Below are 22,915 nucleotides of genomic sequence, written 5' to 3'. Positions count from 1 at the left end.
CAGTTCTCCCAGAAGTCAGACGTGGCGAATGAGAACAGGAGGGCTAAGGCGGCCAGTGAGCACACAGCTAGTAACGTGGCGGTGAGGGACTTAGACATGGGCCCTAAGATTTCACCAAGAGCATCCTCACCACCTGTAGTGTGAGACAGGGACTGTATATAGTTCTCTTTAGAGACAAAGGGGAAAGGAAACATTCATCTAGGAAACCTGATCATGGAGTTGGTCCACCTGGATCTTTGATACCCACTCTCCTCCCTTTTCAAAGTGCACCTATCCACCGAATGTTTACACAATGTTAAGGGGTTCGTGGAACTTTCTGAAGTTGGTTAACAAATAGGGCTGTCATGCAAGATATGGACGTACCTAGACTTAGGTACTTAGGTACTGAATAAAACGGTATTCAGTATTTATCTGAAATTCAGATAAACTTGGCCTCTCCAAGCTCTCCTGAGTATACCCTCAGCAGCAAGTCCAGTCAGTGTCGGGCAGAGCCACTTCAAAGGCTCTGATGTCGTTCACTGTGCACAGCTGCACGCTTCACAGCACACACACAGGCAGATACAATGGGGCTCAGCCCCGGGGTCGATGACTATCGCCCACATTACCGAGAATTTACAAGACCTGGGTTCTGTTATTTTCCCATCTTGCAGGTGATGACAAAACTGAGACTCACTCAGTGATTTAAGTGTTACTCTAAGGCAAACGGCGAGTAAGGGGTAGAGCTCAGACCTGAACCTAGTTCCACCCCGAAAGCCCTTGCCTTCGTCGCTCACCACCCACCTTTTGCTTGGAAGAGCCCGTGTGTCCAGCCAGCACCGCCACCCTATCCCAGCCCCCCGTACCTTCCAAATCGTCTCTTCAGCCTCTTCACCCGCTCTACTGGCCTCGCCGGCCCTTCGGCGAGGACGTGCCTCCCCTGCTGGGCTTCCTCGCCGTCATCCTGTTCATCACCCTCCAGCACCTGCCTCCCCAGCAGCAGACAGCCAGGCTGCAGGGGGCTGAGCTCGCACCCGCTGACTACCAGACCTGCCGACTCCTGCCCTCTTTTCTCCACCCGTCGACCGCGTGCCTACGTCACATGGCCTTGAGCGTGGGCAGTGTGTTGCACGAATTTCAGTTATTCCCATTTTGTCATGATTTTTCTCATCTTTGTGAGATCCACCTTTAAAATTTCAGGTTATCTTAAACCTTAGATCTTAGCCTCAATGAGAAACAAGTATTACTTATTATTAGAAGTTAAGCATAAAAAAAAAAAAAATGAAAGAAAAACAGTGCGGATGAATTCCAGCTCTGCATAGTTGCTTGCCTGTTGCTATCAGCCCTGAGGTTGCTGGTCATCCTTAGAGAGGTTGGCACCAAACCAAGGCTCTCCCTTTGCCCTATTCAAAAGGATTAAAAGAGAATTACCTACAGAGGGATTCAGTGTAGATCAGCTAAAATGATCTTAAACAGGCCAACGATACCCATCTTTGGAAAACAGCAGTAGAGGTCAGAATCCAAAACCTGACCAAGCTGACTCCAGACCTGCTCCAGCCCCTAAGCTAATTCTCCCCGTGTCTCTCCCCCAGCACAGGGAAAAGCACGCGGGAGGCCAGAGCGAGCTTCCCTGGGGATGCGAGGCCGCTGTCTGGTACCTAGATGAAGGACTCCAGGCAGGAAGTCCTGCACCACACCCCACAGGCACGCTCAGGCTCTGGGCCGATTGGATCTGTTTGCCATTCGTCTACCTTAACAACCAGCGTACTGCCGAGAATGTACAGCCTCATGCCCAGAGATGCCCTATCTAGGAAACGGGACTGTAATAGGCAAAGAGCTGCTCTCTGCTGAATGCTTGGTAGGGAAGTACCTAGCAACCCCTCAGTAAGTAATCGACCTTGTTCTATAGCTTCTTTATGCATAAACCCAGATTAATCCTCAGCATGGACAAGACTGCCAGAGGACCACAGAGATAAACATTCCCAAACTAGAAACCGTTTCCTCTGCCTCTTGAAGCCATCCTTTGTTTGGTTCCAGGAATTCAGCATTTGCCTTCTGCTTAGGTGAATTTATGCATTGCCTCCCCCTGTTGGGCTGAGCTCCTGGGTAGGGGTATTGCCTCCCCCTACTGGGCTGAATTCCTGGGTAGGGGTTTTGTGATGGCTCTTTTAGTGTATGTTATAAATCATATTAGATGACGGTGGATCTGCGTTTCTTATCTAACCTTGCATCCTTCCTGGAACATAGTATTTTTCTCTAGGTACTCAGTACTTGGGTTTGCTGCCGCTGCACACCCTTGTTTCTTATCACCTCCTGTCCCCACTCCCACCCCATGTTGTAATTGGGTGGGGTGTGTTGTTTGTAAAATATGCAAGCATCACCCCTAACTCTGATAGAAAGTCAGAGCAGAGCAGGTCTCCACACCCTGCTGTGTCAGCAGAGTTCGTTTGTAATTCATCAAACTCTCCTCTGTGCTTGCCATTACTTTATAGATAATTGGTTGCCTCTCATTTACTTATAACACAGCCGTGCACTTTCAAAGCAACTGAGTCAGCCCAAAACAGCATTATTAGTAGCTACAGATGTACTGTCAAGGCAAAATTTTGACACTAGAATTTTTGAAAAAAATCACCATAATTTCAGCCACAGGACCACACATATCATAATCATGGATAGTCAAAGTGGACGAGAAAGGACAGGTCTACTTATTTAGCACACGTTCTGGTCACTGAATTGTACCTTTTGAAATCTACCCCAACAGCTTAGAAAAAAATCTCAGCCTTCTCCAAGAGGGTCTCCTCTCAGCTTAGCAGCCTCCAATGAGAAAGACCCAAGGAGCAGATCACAGTATTCATGTTTCCTCAGGGAAGAGGAAGAGTTAACTTCAGCTCCTTGGCCAATTCAGTCCTAAACCCACTAGGTAATCCCCATGGTGGGGTGTCTTCAATACCAAGGAAAGTGTTGGCCAGCACTCCTTCAGCCCGTCCCCAGATGGATACAAGAAAAGATTTTCTTTAGCACGGAAGTGTAAGAGACGATCCCTTGCCCTTGTTTAAGGATACTGATACTTTAGTATGTTCTTAAGCTCTTTAGATAAAGATACTAAGTATGTTTAGTATGTTCTTAAGTACTTTAGTATGTTCTTAAGCTCTTTAGATAAAGGATGCATCATCTTAAACAAAGATATTTTCGTTTGCTTTTTCTTCCTCTCCTGCCCATGTTTCTACTGGATTATGCTGCCTCTTCCCTCCTGTGTAGACTACGTTTACAGAACCAAATGTCAGTAGCAAGGAATTAAAAACTCAGTTATTTGGATTAGCTAAATATAAATCAAGCCCCTATGGCCTAAATTGGGAATGATAAACCATAGAATCATAGAGACTTGAGAAATAATCAAATCTAATGTCCCATTAAATGAGTTATTTTATCATAGCCCAAAAGAAGAACCATTTAGTTATACTTTAAAAACCTCCCTTTATAAACATTCTTTTAGATAAGTCCACCCCATGGCTCCAAAATGGGTTTTTAGTTCTGTTTCATTATTTTTAAAATGCTTTACCAAGATCCAGCTTTCTCTAAAATGTCCCTAATAGTTCAGGCAAAAGATTTCCCAGGCCAGTAATGGTTAAAAGAAATCTACAGAACTGTTCTGTTGAGATTTCATTCGACTGGTGGGAGAAATGACTAGTGTCCTGTAGGCAATTTTAACTCTTCTGAACCTTGGAAATACATGATCCATCAGCACGGAGTCTCCTTTTCGGAAAAGTGTAGTCCAAATCCCAAAAGTAAATTTTAAAAGTTTCAAGCTTGGGACTTCCCTGGTGGTCCAGTGGTTAAGAATCCGTCTTGCAATGCAGGGGACACTGGTTCGATCCCTGGTCAGGGAGCTAAGATCCCACATGCCTCAGGGCAACTAAGCCCGCGAGCCGCAGCTACAGAGCCCACACACTCTGGAGCCCGTGCGCCACAACTAGAGAGAAGCCCGTGCACTGCAATGAAAGATCCCGCATGCCGCAACTAAGACCCGATGCAGCCAAAAAATATTAATTAATTTTTTAAAAAGTTTCAAGCTTTCCTTGCATCTTGCAAAATGATGATAAAGCCTATCATCACCATCATCTTCATCCTCATCTCGTCTCCAGAAATGGATAATTTATCACATATCAACCCGCATACTCTCATATGGCAAAAACCTTCTAGAAATGTCTACCCACTGCCAAGACTCTTCTTTTTCTACTTGCTTCTCTCCACTCTTCCACTCGTCTCATTTTGTCTTTGTCTCTGCCAGAAAGGAAGGTGGGGGGAAAAGACCCTCCTAGAGGTCGTGGGCAGTTAATATGAAGAAAGGCTATGAAAATTCACCTGAATAATCTTTGACTCATCATTTACTACTAGTTATGCAGTAGCTATGCAGTTCACTCCAGCCTATGCCTAACCTGTCCCTCAGCCACCTCTTATATAGTAAGTGCTCCATTATTCTGACACTCCAGGGGCATCAATCAGGTTATCATGTGGGCATGCAACCAGTCAGTTCAGGATACACTATCAAAAGCAGCTCTAAATTGTGCTCCTTCTGGATTTAATACTTCTCTGAGGATCCAGAGGACACTTTAGTATCTTCTACTACCTCCAATTTATAACGAATGGTGGGCCATGGAGACTGCGAGGGCCCATCAGCTATGCCAACGTGGAGATGCGTTATGTTCCCTCTGATTTCTATTTTAAAGATAATAAACGATGGAGATGTTTGAGTTATGAGAAATTAGTTCAAACAGTAATTAAAGAACAAAACCTGTAGGGCAGGCTGTTCTGAGACCACCAAAAAAGAAGTGTGGCTTCTGCTTCTAACAGACCAAATAATCTGAATCAACCTGCCCACTGTGTTCAACTAGAAAAATTACACAAGAGTATAAGAAAACATCTGTTAAAGGTAAAAAGGTATCACAAGAGTGCAGGGTCAAGATCCAAGAAAGGACAGAAATGCAGAGAGAGGAGCCCAGGATGAAGGGTTGCCTGTCCCCTGAAGGCATCGATGAGTCTTAGAGAGGCAGATGGAGCTAAAGCAATAAAAGCTGGGGTGCCAATGGCAGGGCCCTCTCTAAATCTCCCATACCTGGATGGGAATGTGAAGATCTGGGAAAGTGATACCCTTGGAAAAAGAGTGAGCCAGATGTAAATCAGCCCTGGTATCAACTGCAGCCCAATTTCAAAACGTCTGGGCAGTTGAGAAAGTCTCAGTCCCAGAAATTGAAGTAAGGTGAGTCTAAATTGCTAGTCCCATGGGGTTCCTGGAAGAAGCAAAGAAACAAATAACCTCTGGAAGAAAATTAATCCATTCAAGATCTTAAATTATTTCTGTAAGTATTTTTTTTCAAATAGAATGCCCAATACGAGTGTGTATACATACACACGCAGACACACACTCTGCACAGTAATATCAGGAGACAAGTCAATATAAACAAGGTTAGAATCCCCAGACACAGCCATTAAAATAACTGTGTTTACTTTCTTTTGGGATGGAAAGGACCAGGTTGAAAAAAAAATTCAGCAGAAAGCCGGAATCTATTACAAGTACAGAGATGATGTGAAAAAGAACCAAACAGAAATTCTATAACTGAAAAATAGTAGCCCAATGAATGAAGTTAGCAGCAGATTTTTTACAGGCAGAAAAAGCATTAGTGAACTTAAAGATGAGCCATATGAAAATATTCAGAATGAACCATGAAGAGATGAAAGGAGAGTGGGAAAAAGTATGAGAGGTCAGAAGATACAGAACATTCTGAGAAAGTCTAATAGATACTTATGTACAGTTCCAAAATAGGGTTCTAGTGGAAGACATACTTAAAGAGACAATGGCTGCGAATGTTTCAAAACTGGCAAAAGTCATCAATCCAACTATTCGAGACCACACCAAACCCAGAGTGGGGGGTATAGAATACGCACCTAGGCACATCATGTAAAACTGCAGAAAGTCAGATCCAAAGAGTAATTTGTTAGATTTAATAGTAAAAAGAAAAAAAAAAACTTACTTTCAGTGGAGTAATACTTAGACCAGAGACAACAACAGAAAAATCAAAGGACCATGGAATGACATCTCTAAAGAGCTGAAAAAAACAGCTGCCAGCCTAGATTCCATACCCAGTTCATATATCCTTATAGAATGAAGATGAAACCAACATATTTCCTGACGGAAGCTGAGAGGATTCACCACCAGCAGACTCATACAAAAGGGATTCTAAAGAAGGAGAAATCAAGTAGAAATTGGAAACAATTTTGAACTGAATGAAGAAGGCTAAAACTTGTGGATGCAACTAAAGGTGTGTTCAGAGGGTGATTTACTTTTAATTATGACTCATATGCATTTATTAGAAAAAAATTAAAGCTAAAAGGTAATATGCTAAACATCTTTGTGGATATTGCAGTCATTAAAAAGGAGAAGAGCATATAATGAATAGTCTTAGACCAATAAGTTTGAAAATTGGGATTAAATTTATTTTTCTAGAAAAAAATGCAGTTTACCCAAACTGACACTAAGTGAAAAATATGAATAATTTGATAACTATTAAAGAACTCAAACCTGAATTAAAAGCCTTCTCACAAAGAAAATGTGAGGCCCAGATAGCTTTACTGGTGAATTCTACCATACAATTAAGAAAGAAACAAGAATCTGAATAAGATTCTCAATAAGAATCTTATGACTGGTGGAACAAATTCTGCCAGAGAAAAGGAAAAAGAAAAACCTCTCCCACTTCTCAATTTGTTGTATGAGTTGCCTTACACATGTACCTGACAGGAACATAACAGAAAGGAAAAAGACAGACTAATTGCACATGGAAACACAGATGCCACCGTCTTAAAAGGATACCCTATAGGTAGACAGACAGATTAATTGCAATGTGTGTGCACGATCTATGAAAAGAATAACACATTAGACTAATCTTATGCCTTTCACCAGACTAATAACGGATAAATGATAGGATCATCTCAGTAGATGCCGAAAAAAAGTTGATCAAATTCAACATCCAACTTCATAAACGTAAAAGTTCTAGAAAAACTAGAGCTAGGAAGGAATCTGTACTTAAGGATGAAATGTTGAACACTATTCATCTGAGACTGCTATGAGATAAGAATATGCACTATTAGCCCTGCTATTTCACAGTGTACCCAAGGTCCCAGGTAGTACAGTAAGGCAAGAACAATAAATAAAAGGATAGGAGGATTAGAAAGGAAGGAATAAAACTGTCATTATTGGTATACAATATGATGCATGCAGAAAACTCAAAAGAATCTACTGAGAGACAATTAAAATTAATCAGAAAGCTTAGCAAGGCCTCTGAATATAAGATCAACATATGCAAGTTTTGAATTTCTCGGCCATTGTCTTAGCTCAGGCTATCATAACAAAATACAATAGACTGGGTAGCTTAAATAACAGATAATTATTTCTTACATCGGGAGGCTAGAAGTCTAAGATAAGGGCGCCAACATGGTTGGGTTCTGGCGAGAGCCCTCTTCCCGGCCTGTAGCTGGCTACCTTCTCACTGTGTCCTCCTGTGGAGAAGAGAGAGTGAGCTTTAATCTCACTCTTCTTATAAGGACACTAGTCCCATTGTGGGGCCTCTACCCTCATGATCTCATCTAAACCTGTCTACCTCCTAAAGGCCATATCTCCAATTACTATCACATTGGGAGTTAGAGCTTCAATGTGTGAATTTGGGGGGCACACAAACCATCCATAAAACCACACAGGGTATGAAAAAATGTAAAGTTAGTTTCTATTAATATCAGAAATCAAATGCCTAGGAATAATTAAAGATATGCGAGCTTCTAGACAGAAAACTAAAATGTTATTAAGAGGCATTAAAGAAGAATTAAATAAATGGAGACATGAGTGACTCAGTTTTATAAAGACTCAAGTCTTCTCAGATTTACCTATAAATTTAATGCTACTCAGATTTACCTATAAATTTAGTGCTGTCTCACATTTACCTATAAATTTAATGCCGTAATTTTTGGTGGTGGTGGTGGGTTTTTTTTTTGTAAAATTGGAAAAATTAGTTCTAAAACACTGATGGAAATATAGCCAGAGACGATTAAAAGAACAAGACAGAAGTATAGGAGGGCTTACTCTAAAGGATATTGACTTATTACAAGGCTACAAAAGTTAAGAGAGCATGGTGTTGGTACAAGGATAAATAGAGTGATGGAACAAACTAGAAAGCCCAGAAACAGATCCAGGCACATATGAACACTTGATATAAGATAAAAATGACATCACAGAACTATGGGGAAAGGAAAATCTTTTCAACGAATGGTTCTGGAAAAATTGGATATCCATGTAGAAAACTAATGAAACTATACCCTACCTCATACCATATGCAAAAGTCAGTTCCAGGTGGATTATAATTCAAAATCTGAAGTGCAAATTTAGAAGGGAATATAGGAGAATATTGTCATGGTCTTGCTATCGGGCAAGACTTTTTAAATAGGGCAGAAAGCATTATTATTAAAAAAGATTGATAAACTGGACTACATTCAAATTAGTTTTATCAAAGACACCATTAAGGGAGAGTAAGAGAGAAAAATGCAAGACACGGAGTGGGAGAAGCTATTTGCCACATATACAAACAATGAAGGGCCAGTATCCAGAAGATAATATTTTTAAAGAAAAAGAAAAAAATGTATAAGCCAATTAGAGAAAGTCAACAGCCTAGTAGAAAATACAAAAAAGGATTTGAACACACACTTCATAAAAAATAGGTCTCAAAATGGCCAGTAATCCTTAGTCACCAGGGAAATGTATACGTTAAACACAATGAAATACCACTATAATACCCACCACAATAGTCAAAATTGTAAAAGACTGAAAATATCAAGTGTCTAAAGAATGCAGAACAACAGAAACACGAATACATACTGTGAGACTGCATTCGCATAAAGTTCAAAAACAGGCAAAACTAAATTATAGCGTTTAGAGATACATTCATTTACAGGGTAAAACCATAAAGGAAAGCAAGGAAGCAATCATCATAGAATCAGCCCAGTGCTGACCTTTGTGGAGGAGGCAAGGAGGAGCTTTCGATTGGAGAGGGGAGTGTGGAGTGAGAGGGTGGAAGGGCTGGCAATGTTCTGTTCCTTGTCATGGGTTGGTGGCAAGACACATTGGGTTTTTTTTTTTTTTTTTTTTTTTTTTTTTTTTTTGCGGCACGCGGTCCTCTCACTGTTGTGGCCTCTTCCGTTGCGGAGTACAGGGTCCGGATGCGCAGGCTCAGCGGCCATGGCTCACGGGCCCAGCCGCCCCGCGGCATGTGGGATCTTCCCGGACCGGGGCACGAACCCGTGTCCCCTGCATCGGCAGGCGGACTCTCAACCACTGTGCCACCAGGGAAGCCCGACACGTTGGCTTTGTATTAATTCTGTGAGCTCTATACACGCACACACACACGCACTTTTCTGTATATGTTATATTTCACTGTAACAAGGACTAAAAATAAATCAGATAAATGAAAAATTTTAAGTTAAGGACAAAAGAAAAGGAAGGAAGAGATTGACTTTAATGTATGGTTTAATTGCTGGCTGGATATTCAATTATTCCAGGATAAGTTTAAACAGAAAAGAATAATTGCCACATATATTCTTCACAGTCACTCCACTACTGAAACGGAGCAGGACCCTATGGTCCTTCCCCCATGTGTCCTCAGCCTGCCTTCTGTCTGTGAAAAAAACTTCAGCCGAAGAATAAGTTTAATCAGACAAGTGAGAAAATGCAGAAACAAAGGAAAACAGTCAAACAGGACAAAACAGTAATAGTTCAGTTAGTAAACAAAGCCAAGAACCTTTAGTTCCTCCTCAAGGGCTATAGATAATATTCACAGCCATGTCCTGTGAGCTGTCTTGTAGATACTGAAACCCCCAGGAGGTGGGAGAAGTCAACTACATGATGACTAGACTGTAGCCATGTTAGAAGCTGCCATAATTCCGAGAATTGGCCTCAAGGAAGTGGGAACAAACCGACGCTGGAACTGAAGATTAACTGTACCTAAAACAGTCAAGATGACACTGGTCAGACCACCCCGTGACCAGTTTCAAGATGACTGTCGGAGCTGACTGTGCTGTTTCTGCATGTAGCCCCTTCCCCCTCAGCCTGTAAAAGCTCTTGCCCACTGGTAATGGCGGGTGGGGCGGGGGGAGTTGGCCTTTGGACAGGAGTCCGCCTCCATCCCCCCCTCCCCCCCACTCCCATTCGCCGGCATCCAAATTAAAGCAAACTTTCCTTTCCACCAACCTTGCCTCTTTATTGGCTTTTGAGTGGCGCGCAGCCAGACCCCCACTGTCAGTTACACTGTTACATCAGAAAGTCGATTCTCCTCGTCTTGGCCATCCTCCCCGACTTTAAGGGACCACGCTGGCCTAGAAGATCATTATTTCAGGAACTGAGAAGGGGAAACCACCACAGAGGATGCTTCGTTATTAATGATTCTTAATGATACCACTTATGGAGATCTCATTATGGGCAAGTTATACCAGGCACTTCGCAGCCTTTATTTCAGTTAACCCCCACAACAACCCTCTAGTATTGTCCCAATGTTCACATGTGGAAACTAGGCCTAAGGTCGCTATAGGACTTTCCCAAGGACTCTCAGGTTATATGTGGAGAGTCTGGGCAACCCAGGCAGTCTGACTCTGCAGCCCACACTTAACTTTACACTAAAACTGGTGGGTCTCTGTATAGAAATGGCCTCCTCTGCTTAAATCCTAGCTAACTAAAGACAAGAGTTGTACAATGAAGCTGAGGTGCAAGATAGAGCTTACTCTTGCTTCTTCACTAACTTCAGGAAAAGTACCAGTATTTGGTGATTTCTGTGCTGGGGGCTTTGCACAGGTCACTTTATCCAATCATCACAACCACTCTGCCAAAGAGACAGTGCTGTCCTGTTTCCCTATGCAGCATCGGCTATGGGCTGAATATTTGCCTGAAAACTAAAACTGCATTTGATGAAGAGGAGTGAATCACAGCTAATCCGCCGTGGACCATAAGGCATAAGATATTGCATTCCTGGAATCAGTGAGGACTCCCAAGGGCTCCATTCAAAACCTTTCAGTTAGGGTTTCCTTTAGAGATAGGGGGTTTTCACCAAAAGTCTGTAATTAGCCATTGGATTTCAAAACATTTAGAAAACAGTTGAGAGAGTCAAACAGAAAATAGGATGCGTGTAGCAGACATGGGACTTTGGAACTGCCAACCTCTTCCAAAACCACAGTTGTAAGCATGTGACTCCAGCTTGGCCAGTTAGAGAGCTTCTCTACCGTTTGGTGTATGGACATAGAGAGAGAAGTCCTAGAAGGGGTGATATAGACTAGACTTGAGGCTACTGGCATGCATCCTGCTTATATTTGGAGAAGTCTGATGCAGGACAATCCCCCAGAGGAAAGGGAGACAAAAGATAAAGGGAGGAGAAGAACTGTCTACAGCCACCCCATCCTTCATAGTTAAAAGGTCGAAAAGGCACTTTTCTCTGGAGGCTCATTGGAATGGGGTTTCCTTAGTTGGCAGCAAGAGTCGTGGCTACAACATGGACCCAGATTGCTTGCCTCCTAGAGGACCTCTTTAACCTTGAGGTTCTAGAGCTCAACCACCAACTCTTTGTTGAGGTCCCACTTGGAGCCCAACACTGTCTGAGGCACAGTAGGTGAAGCGCATCCCTGCCCCAGAGATGCTGAGGAATCTGAACAAGCAAGCGTGTGACAGCATTCTGCGCAAGTCGGCAGTACAGTGTCAATCCTACCTGTGGCCAAATCGATTTCTCTACCTTATCCCACCATGAAGTAGTTGACTTTGTGTCAGTTGTGTCTACCACCCCATGCCCACAGACAATTACATGCCCTCCAAGAGCCAGCCCCACGGTCTAGGGTTAGCCAATCAATTTTAATGCACATTTAAGAGATTTTTCGAAGTGTGCGAGTCCTCGCGTAAGATGATAGATCACGTAATAATTAAAGCATTAGAAGAGCCCAACTGAGGATTCTCTTTCCACCAGCAGATATCTTTAGGTCAAGAAGGGCTATAAAAACCGGCACATCATTTTCATTCCTTTAAGACAGGCAAAAAATGGCCTTGAATGTAATTAGATGTTCTTAGCAATTTTCCTCTAAAGCTCCGTATCGTGTTCCAGTGAGGCTCCAAAAAAGGTAAGAACTGTGGGCATTCTGAGCTGCGAGCTGATGGGGTGGTATTGTTTTGAAGAAGTGAAAGCCCATGATATTGCATGAATCATTTTTTAATTAGAAATAAGCCAGAGCCATAGATAGCTATGGGAAAGGGAAGCTTTGTAACAGGGCTTCCCTTAGAACTCTGCCCCCTCTCTTATCTCTCGGGTGACTCCCGCAGATTCCAGAGTTATCCATTTGGAAAATGCTCAAGGCAGTGAATCAGCATTTATCTGCGACGCCCCTATCAAGGGTTTGCTTTATACTCTCCTTTCAATGATCTGTTGTCTATCTGAGCAGGGTTTTTTTTTCTCTTTTTTTTTCTTTTTAAGTTTGACGATCTTGTTTGTGGTTAATTTTTATTTCTTTAATCCTTCAAAAGAATGACACTCAATGGAAATGAAAAGTAGTGCAAAAGTTTAAAAGAAAATTATTTCCAATAAAACCTAAGAACTCCCCTCATTCTGGGTAAGGTTTCATGATGCTGCAGTTAAAAATATAGCTTCTTTATATAGAATATCTTATGTCAACTGTTGACCTGACTCTTAAAATACCCATCTATACCCTCAAACTCATCCGAGATCATACAAAAGAATGAACATATTAAAATAGGAAATATGTTAAGTTTATGATCCTTTTAAATGGGACATCAGATCATGTCCCCCCCCATACTTTGTAAAGCCAACCAGGACCTAATCACAGGAGGCCTTGTAGGCCACAGAGAAGGACTCCGGATAGGATCCAGTCTCATCTCCCCTGACTCTGCCCCACACTCTTGCCTCCAGCTTTCCTGCTCCCTGGCAGTTACTAGATTATATCAGACAAGCTCCCGCCTCTGGGCCCTGGCATTTTTTGCCCCTCCTGCCTGGAATTCTCTCCTTTCCTCCCTCCATTCTGTATTTGACTGAAATGTCATCTTCTCAGAAGGGCCTTCCCCAAGTTCCCAACCTAAAATAGAGCCCCGTTTCCTCCTATCCCTTAAACTTGCCTTACTTTTCTGCATAGGGCTCACGATCACCTGTCATCATATTATAGACTTATTTGTTTGTCTGTACCTTCCACTAGCAAGTAAGTGTCCGAGGACAGGGCCATTGTCTTTGGAACTTAGAACAGTGCCTGGCATCTCAGGGGTGCTCGAAAACACCGAGTGAATGAATGAGTGACAATATTTCTTTAGAATCTAGACCTTTCTCTGGGCCAGGTACTATACTAAATGCTTCACTTGTGTCATCTTTAGGCCTCATGACAACTCTATGATGTAGATGCTGCTATTTTCCTGATATGTAGATGATGGAACTGAGGCACAGGTGGGCAAAGTAAATTGACCAAGGTTGCACAGCTAACAGGTCACATGCCTAACTTGAGCCCAGAGCCCATGCTCTTAAATATTAAGTCAACCCTTTAGATACGCCCAGGGGTCCCCCACCCGCAGAGAAGCTTCACTGTGTGCTCTCCCCAGAGCCTGCACCCCAGGATACTGTCTTAGAGCAGTGCCGTCCAATAGCAACAGAATGTGAGCTACACATATCCTGTTACATTTTCCAGAAGCCACGTTAAGGACAGATTAAATTAATCTTAATAATATGTTATATTTACCCAATATATCCAAATGTAATCATATCTTTATAGTATGAAAAATTCCTCATATAAAAATTATACAAATATAAAAAAATAATGTGATATTTTAAATTCTTTGTTTAGAGTAAGTCTTTGAAGGCCGGTAGATATTTTATACTTTCCGCCCATCTCCATTCAGACTAGCCACGTTTTTCAGTGCTCATTCACCATGTGTGGGTGGTAGCTACTATGCTGGACATTGAACCTGTGAAAAGGGGTTGAGCTCTGGAGTTAAGGAGATCTGGTTCCAATCCTGCACTTACTGTGTGACTTTTTCCCAGCTGTTAAACTGGGGTTCTGGTATCTACGCCATGGGACTGAAGTGAAGATTAAATGAGTTTTCCATAAGTAAGGCTGCACACACCTAGCACAGGAGCTGGCCAGTCGATGCTCTGGACGGATGGCTTTCCCTCCCACCCAGAAAAGAGAAGCTTCTGAGCACAGCCTTCAGGGCCTCTCTCCTCACTCCAGTTGAGCCCTTTGAGCCAGTGCCTCTGCTTCCACTGTCTGCCAGGGGTGGGGAGGTCTCCAGTGGGAGGGACAGAGTGGGGCGGGGGGGGGGCCCTGGCTTGAGGCCTTCTCCCCTGGACCATCCACCTGAGCTCTGGAGAATAGGTGAGCCTCCTAGCCCCCTTGCAGGGCACTCTTATAGGGCTCTGCATTTCCCCAGGGGTCTCTTCCTGGACAAAATAACCCTTAAATCCCCAAGGTGAGCAATCAGCTATCTCTCCTATCAGCGGAAGAGAAAGTTTCCATCTCCCTATGGAGAAAAATCCGAGACTCTGAGCATCTTTGGGCTGGAAGGGAGTCTAAAGAGCCATTACTTCAACCTGTGGTTTTACAAAGGAAGAAACTGTGGTCTAGAGAGCAGATACGACTTGCTCAGGCACACACAGTGACGGTACAGGCTTAAAACTAGACCCTTTGCATTGACAGTCTATCTGGACACATGTAGAGCTGGAGCCATAGAGATTTCCCTATATGGGCAGCTGACACCTCTCTACGGGATACGTTCATCTTTGTCTTTTCACAGTCTGCATTTCATTCTCAGCACTAGAAACTCGGGAGAAGCAGGGTAGTGTGAAATAGGCACTATTCCCAGTAGCCTTCAACTGTGTTTTCCTGCCAGTTTTCTACCCTTGATCTTTTGGTGCCACGTAGAACTTAAACGTAATTCACGTTAGCCTATTTGTGAGTAACTGAAGTAAACCATAACTTATTTGACCATCAGTTTCATAGCATTAAAATACAACATTAAAGATGTCATCTCTGTTTTTGATGAGAGGCTCTGCTTCAGGTAACAGACTTTTATCCATTAGCCTAAGGATTTTTCTGGATTGTAATCTCAGCTTACATACAAGGCAAACGGAACACAGTTCTATCAACTTCAGTGCCTTTTAAATGGTGGAAAGGAAAAGACATAATGACCCCATTAGGCTGTTAAACGTGCTGAACCCCGACAAATTCTCACCGTCACGATCCTTGAGGATTCGTCTATAATCTCTCAGCAAATATACCTTTTATTCAACTACAGAGTTGTAGATACTCCAGACACAAGTGCCATTAATTAAATAACACACTCAGCAAACTCTCAGAACCATTAATTATCAAAGGTAGCCTGTTCCACGCTTGGCTCGAAAATTCTATTATAACAGGAGAGCACAACTAGAGCGAAGGAATATGCTGGAGGAAGGTCACCCTCAAAAGCACGATAAGAAGAAGCTGCCAGACAAAGTAAATGACAAAGCACGCAGGCCTCTTAGCTCTTCCTTTGCCCCTTGGAGGATTTGAAGGAAGGGAAAGTGTTTCACATTGTAGGGACTTTCTTTCTCAAAATTAGTTTCGTTTGTGGAAGACGGAAGGAAATATGAAGTAATCCTTTTTCATTTCCACTGAGTCTTGGGGAAAAGTAATATCAGCTAAAGATTTAGAGACAAATAAAGGCTGTTCTTCATCAACTCCGTCAGAACGAGGAAGCCTTTTAGGGAGGGTCTTTGCGAGGCACAGATACAGGGACGTGAATATTCACGGACCAAACAGGGAAGACAGAAGCCTTACTGCCTTCCAGCGGGACACGAGAACATGCCCACAAGCAGCACGAGCTGCCTAGGGGTGGGTTTGCTCTGCTTCGTCTCCCTCCCGACACCTAGCCTCAAAGCTCGTGTAGCTGCATTTCCCAGGACACGAGGGGATGCCGGGCTGCGTAAGTCACTCACAGCCACAAGCGCTGGCATCATGGGGTGTTGGTTTCTGCTGTATAATAAAGTGAATCAGCTACACATATACATACGTTCCCATATCCCCTCCCTCTTGTGTCTCCCTCCCACCCTCCCTATCCCACCCCTCTAGGTGGACACAAAGCACCGAGTTGATCTCCCTGTGCTATGCGGCTGCTTCCCACTAGCTGTCTATTTTACGTTTGGTAGTGTATATATGTCCACGCCACTCTCTCACTCCGTCCCAGCTCACCCTTCCCCCTCCCCATATCCTCAAGTCCGTTCTCTAGTAGGTCTGCGTCTTTATTCCTGTCTTGCCCCTAGGTTCTTCATGACATTTTTTTTTCTTAGATTCCATATATATGTGTTAGCATACGGTATTTGTCTTTCTCTTTCTGACTTACTTCACTCTGTATGACAGACTCTAGGTCCATCCACCTCACTACAGATAACTCAGTTTCGTTTCTTTTTATGGCTCAGTAATATTCTTTGTGTTTGATTTATCCCTTCAAAGAGAAGAGTGACAATGCTGAGTCTGTGGCCACTCCATAAAGGACAGCCCCGGGGTGAGCCCCGACCCCGCCTCAGGGCAGAGGTCTGCATCTCCCCTCCTGAGGGGGGCTGGCCACATGGTGCCCGGAACCCCGCTCAAGGTGACAAATGCGGAGGATTGGGAAACAGACCCTGTTTAAAGGGAAGTTAAGTAACACCCTCTCATAGTAGGAAGTTGTGTTATTGATCCGCAGGTGTAACCAGCCACAGAGGAACCGTTTTGAGTGAGAAAAAGTGCTGGGAAGTTGCCCTGCTCTCTTGAGTCCATCCTCACATCACTGGGTTTCTGGCCACTGCCCTTGGGGAAGGGTAACCCCTTCCTGGCTGTAAATGGATGGATAATTGCATCGCCTCGGTTCATAGTCAGAGTGGCTCTCTGATCCTTCCCATTTCTTCTCCCCCAGCTTCTTTTTTTACCCACGTACTGTAAGAGATGGCCATCAGCAGCTTTTGTGGTCCAATTTCTGAGACCAGTTTATTAAGAAAAAAACTGAAAAGCAGGGGTCAGGGGTGCCTGCCCTTAGAAAATGGCTCACCTTGCTTTTGCTGTGAGCAAAATGACTTTCCACGGCTGTCTGCCTGTATCTGGAGCCTGCTACAAACGAAGAATTACTTTTTTTAAAAAAAAAGAGAGAGCTATTACAGAGGAATTTTATGTTAGGGTCTCACAGCTTTGTTTTGTGGGCGAGTGTAGTTACTCTGTTTTAAAACCATTTCTGTGTCAGCTTTGGGATGGAGGCAAAACAAGTTAATTTATTCATCCTTGCGGGCAAGAGGCACTACCTTTGATGGACAATACTTGTCCCGTACGTGTGGCTCTGCTAAGAGGGCAGAGGACAGACAGCCTTAGTAGAAGTTGAATATTTGCCACTGAAGCCTCCTGAAACCTGTCTCCAGCAACTGAATTGCTTTGGGCCTTTGGAGCATTTTCCTGGGAGCACACTCTGGAATTGAATGAAGAGAGAGACAAGCTTGGAGGCTTCACCTTCACACTTAATAATTCCCTGCCAGCCCAGGCCACGCTCCAGATGGTTAGATCAGAATCTCTAGGGCTGGGGTGAAGGCTTGGTATTGTTTAGACCTCCCCAGGGGGTCTAAACCACAAAGTAGGTGAGAGACACTACTTTAAAGAAACAGGAAGGCAGATTGTGTTTTTATGGTCCCCAAAGTTCCTCTGACACTCTACCAAGGTAGATTACCTGGGGTCAGCTCCCACCCAGGTTCATCTTTAGAAAGAGAGACAGTGATCTGTTTTCTTAGCTTCAAGACAGAAGGGTCCTCCTCCCCTGGGCCTCTAGGATGGAGGAGGGACAGGGTTAATAGGGAAGAGTCTCCTTCATTGACACAGTAAGAAGAGGTTCCCTTGAATATACGCAGAGGGTGGTTGGAACTGTTGGAAACAGAGGACTCTGCCTGATGGAAGCCTGATGATGCCCTCATGTTTAAGGAAACATTGGCGTGGTTCAGTTCAGACCCCGGCTGGGATCCCCTGGCCCCCTGCTTTTACCCTGTACTCACTCAGGCGGGACAACAAACTGCAAATCGATTCCAAAGACTTTCCTGAAGGTTTCAGGGAGAGATGGGCAAAAGGATTACAGCCCACACAGCAGATCTTACTCAAAACTTACTTACATATATATGCGTTAGCATACGGTATTTGTTTTTCTCTTTCTGACTTACTTCACTCTGTATGACAGACTCTAGGTCCATCCACCTCACTACAAATAACTCAATTTCGTTTCTTTTTATGGCTGAGTAATATTCCACTGTATATATGTGCCACATCTTCTTTATCCATTCATCCGATGATGGACGCTTAGGTTGCTTCCATGTCCTGGCTATTGTAAATAGAGCTGCAATAACTAACACACCATTGTAAAGCAATTATACTCCAATGAAGATGTTAAAAAACAAAACAAAACTTACTTACATCGGACTGTTTTATTTTCCTTCCTAATTCAAAGCTCCCCTCTCCAAAATTCTCTTCTACCCTGCAGAGCGACGGGGCCTCCCTTCTGTCTCCATTTCCTGCTCTGTAAAGCCACCCCTGCTCTGAGCTTCGTGATGCCACCTGTTCCTCCTCCAGCGTGGCCTTGCAGGGGGAGGGGACAGTCCCAGCTCATCTTCACTGTGTTCCTCAGGAACACAGAAATACTTGAAAAGCACGTGTTCAGGGGGATCAGTCAAACCTCAGACATTCTGGGCTTCTGTTCTCAGAACCCCAAAAGCCCACATTTTCTGGACTGCTCACCTGGCACCCGATTATCTACTGCCTTGCCTCACCCTGTGTGATGGGTTTCCCCAGATGGGCTGGAAGCACCTCGAGGATCTCATTGTTCAACTCTTGGCACCTCCTTAGAGCCTTATTCATGCTTCAGTAAATACATTTGTTGATACGCCCACATGGCATTGCAAACACCACTGCCTAAAGGTGAGATCAAAGGGAAGTGGGGACATGAAGGGCACGTGGTACATGTAGTCCAACCGGAAGATGGCAAGGTGAGTCCGTTGCCCAGATGTGCCCTCTTGGATAATGAGGCCGAATCTCCGGCCTTGTAGCTGAGCCTGACTTTCACTTGCTTTGACGCTCGTGGGCCTCTGCTGCCTGGTGGCCTCTGCCTTGCTGTGCAACACAGAGAGTAAGCAGTGATGAGGACAGCAGCAGAGGCTCACACTGGTGGGTCCTTCTGATGCGGTAGGCACGGCTCTGAGCGCTTTACGTGTGTTCACCCACTCAGTCCTTCCCGCAGCCCCAACCTTGCACGTCTTACGTCACCCACACACACACACACGCAGCCAGTAAATGACAAGGCTGGGCTTCCGCCCCAAGTCTCAAAGTCCAACATGTTCACTCGCTGTGCTCTGGCAATGAAAAGCTTCCAGGCTAGTTGGTGAGAAGGAACTGCTGAAGACAGAGCCTTAAGTAGCCAGGCGGACGGCTTGAATGCCAAGGCCGTGTGAGGCATGCTTTGCAGAAGCATCAGAAGCAGACTGACAGAAGGCCTGCTCAGGAATGGACGCACAGGCAACCCGGGAGATTCAGAAATGACAGGGCTGGTGTCGGGAAGGGCGGGTGAAGGAAATAACACAGGGCCGCGGTGTTTAAAAGACCAAAAATAAAACCGAGGGAAACTTCTCCTAGGACATAAATCTGCCCTCGACAGGTGAGGCGGAGGAAAAGAAAGGGCACATCCATTTTCAGGCCTGCACAGGTGCCTCTGACTCAGAGGCAATAATCGTTCAAGGACACGGGCAATGATGAATGAGCGGGAGATGACGCACGTGTGCAAGCAAGATGGGTGGTGCTGGGAACAGCAGGGAAAGATCCCAGCATCACACAGGAATGAGACAGGCCCCCTTCTGCAGGGGGTTGGAAGGATGCAAATTGACTGGTACCCACCCCCTACTTTCCACGCCACACTTACAGACATCAGTGGACCTGGGGAGGCGGGGAGGCGGGGAGGGGATCCTGAACCGAAGTGTGAAGGCTGAAGCAGAAGTGAGTTGGTTTCTGTGTTCTGGATCCTGGAAGGGAGCAGATGTAATTCCAAAGGGATGCCCTGCCTGCCCTTTGCTCTCTGGCCTTCTTACGAACTTACAGAAAAAGTATAGCGCTGGACTCAGTAAAAACTCACTGCATGAGCCAGAGGCTGAAGTGTGTGCCCGTGTGTCCTCACCCAGTGGGGTTGAATGGGCCCGTATTGAGGTATTGAGCATATCCTTGAACTACACACGGGAACGAGCAGGAAGCTGGGTCTTTGCACCTTGGCCTCCCAGGTCTGTGTCCACAGTGTTGTGCTCAAAGCCATGAATAGCGAACAGTAAGTGAAAAGCCATGAAATCTTCACTGAAGTCTCTGGAAAACCCTGAAGGAAAGTCCATTTGTGCTTCTCCACAGTGGTTCTCAAAATCTCTTCGTATATCACACCCATGGTAGCTGCCCCTAATATCTCCTAAGAGCCTTTTCTTTCAACCTCCCCCAAATTGTATGAAATCTAGCCTGTAAAATTCTGCTCTTTCGCCCCCTCCTATTTAATTTTCCCTTTCCTGGAATGGTCTGCCCTTGGAATGTCCCCCAAGCAAGTCAGCCCCGGCTAATCCAGCTCCTGACCACACCCACGTTACTAATCCCAGTGAGTAAGGCCCAGAAGCCAAGTATCCGACAGCTTCTCCTTTGGGGTAAAGAGAGGGTATCAGAGCTATGAAATACATTTCTATGAGCTAGGAATTATCTTTTTTTTTTTCCGCAAATAAGATTAAAGGGCTTCCCCCACTTTCCTATTTTATAAGTAGAAATCCTTTGTTTTAGGCCTGGCCTAAATCCTTCAGGTAACTTGGCCTTGAAGCAAAGCTGATTCTGCTTGCTACATACTAGCTCAAGAATTCCCCCGATCCAGCGGCGGGTGCCTCAGACTATGATCGTAGGGACGCTTGTTAACAAGCACAGATTCTTGGCCTTCTCTCCACACCAGCTAATTCAGAACGTGGAGGACAGGCTGGAGAAATCTGTGTTTTTCTTACAAGCTTGCCAGGTACTTCTGATAATGTCTATATTTGAGAATCTATTCTTATCTAATTCAAGGTCTGAATTGGCTTCATTTTGTATATAAGACTTGCGTCCTTAAAGCAGATTAAGAGACCATGCGGTTGACCTCTGGGGCCTAGGCTGTGGGCAGAAGCCACAGAACAGGTGGAGATCCAGGGAGTACGGGCATCTGCAGGGCTGGAATCCACCTATGTCACGCCACCGGCCCACATCTATATGGCTTCGTGTAACGTGTTAATGGCAATCTAAGAGATGGGCAGTAAGCAAATTTACATTTTGTTTATTGCCATGGTTCAAAAAAAATGCTGTTTGTTCTAACTAAATGTCTGGTTTATGTTCTGTCATTTCCAGGCACCAAAGGAACTCAAACAAGTCCCAAGGCATAAGGAAATGGGGCTCGTGCTTTAGGACCCTGCGGCACTGAAACTGAAGCTAAGCAGACTTTATTACATCCTACAATTCGACAGCCTTTTGCAAAGCATCTTATTATGCTTGTGGAAGCAATTGGGGTTATGTTTCAATCACAATGACTGACAGGCTGCCTTCAAAACAACGGCACCCGTGGCCCTTCCACGCTTCGTTGGCTATGTACTTAGAATAGAACCTTTTCTAAGTTGTCCCTTGGCCTGGATGGAAATAAAATGATAGTTAAAATATTTAGCTTGCATGTTGGCTAACTTAAAAATTGACATTTGGGGTCCTCTGAAAGGCACGACTGAGGATAGATCAAATCTCCTGTGCTTCCTGTAAACCAAAGGTTTGTTAAGGCTGAGAGAAGATTTACAGAGTTTCCTTCGTGGTAGGTAAGATAATAGAGTAAGAAATGTCCACCTTTTCCTCAGTTATATTCTCCTCCTGCCTTGGGTGCAGAGAGGCAGATCTGAAAGAGCTTAAGATGGCAAAATTAGCTTCAGGAAACTAATAAACATGTAATATGCTGGCTAGACACCGTTCTGGGCTGCTGGAGTGGTAGGAATGTAAGGAAAAGAATGGGGCAGCTCTCAAAATTGGTTGAGGAAACGTGCCCCTTGCCCGTAACGGTCAATTTCTTTAAGGAAGGATGACAGAAGTAGGCTCTTTCTTTCCTCTAGTAGATTAATAAAACAGGGGATTCGAGTTTATAGAGGAAAAAGTAAAACACGCCAAGCGCACTGCTACAAAGAGCCCAGAGCAGGACTTCTCCTTTTCACAAAAAGCCTCCTTGAGAATCTCTGTTGGCTTACGGGCTACTCCCTGACCCCAGCACCATCTCCAGCATATGGTGTGTTAGTTTCCCGTGACTGCTGTAACAAGTCACCACAAACTAGGTGGCTTAAAACAACAGAAATGTGTCCTCTCCCGCTTCTGGAGGCCAGACGTCCACAATCCTGCCGGGCTGGGCCCCCTGCAGAGGCTCTGGGGGGATCTCTCCTCGCTGCTGGGGGCTACTGGCAGTCCTGGAGTTCTTTAGCCTCACCCTAATCTCGGCCTCTCGCTTCACACTCCTGCTTTTCTCTCTGTGTGTCTCTCCTCTGTGCATCCCTTACAAGGACACTTGTTATTGGATTTAGGGCCCAATCAGATAATCCACATCCAAGATACCACTTACAGATTCTAGGGGTTTGACGTGGACATAGCTTTTACGGAGGGGCCACCATTCAACCCACTGCTTTGACTGTTTTTCCGATACGGGATATGCCAGCAGACTGAGCGTGACTGAACTGCATCTGGTTTCCAGTCTTCTTGTGTGTCCTTGCCAAAGCCTGAATTATTCATTGTTTGCAATGCCTTCTTGAGACCCTTCCGGTTCCCAAGGCTAGCT

General features: G+C 44.5%; 1 protein-coding gene across 24 annotated transcripts in view; it reads left to right on the top strand.

Annotated features, from left to right (window-relative positions):
- FHIT (fragile histidine triad diadenosine triphosphatase) overlaps positions 1–21,788 on the top strand; it is a 1,451,419-nt gene extending 1,429,631 nt beyond the window's left edge. For 23 of the 24 annotated variants that reach the window (XM_073811318.1, XM_073811317.1, XM_073811314.1 and 20 more), the window contains one exon: positions 21,466–21,786. The gene's annotated coding sequence lies outside the window, so the exon portion shown is untranslated. Of the gene's footprint in view, positions 1–21,465 lie in introns of all 24 variants that reach the window. The other variant, XM_073811313.1, reaches the window with a different exon arrangement.
- Positions 21,789–22,915: the final 1,127 nt, after the last annotated feature.

The sequence above is a fragment of the Tursiops truncatus genome, chromosome 10 (assembly GCF_011762595.2).
Source record: "Tursiops truncatus isolate mTurTru1 chromosome 10, mTurTru1.mat.Y, whole genome shotgun sequence".
NCBI classification, from domain to species: Eukaryota; Metazoa; Chordata; class Mammalia; order Artiodactyla; family Delphinidae; genus Tursiops; species Tursiops truncatus.
Note: the sequence above shows the minus strand (reverse complement) of the source record. Positions and strands in the feature narration are given on the sequence as shown.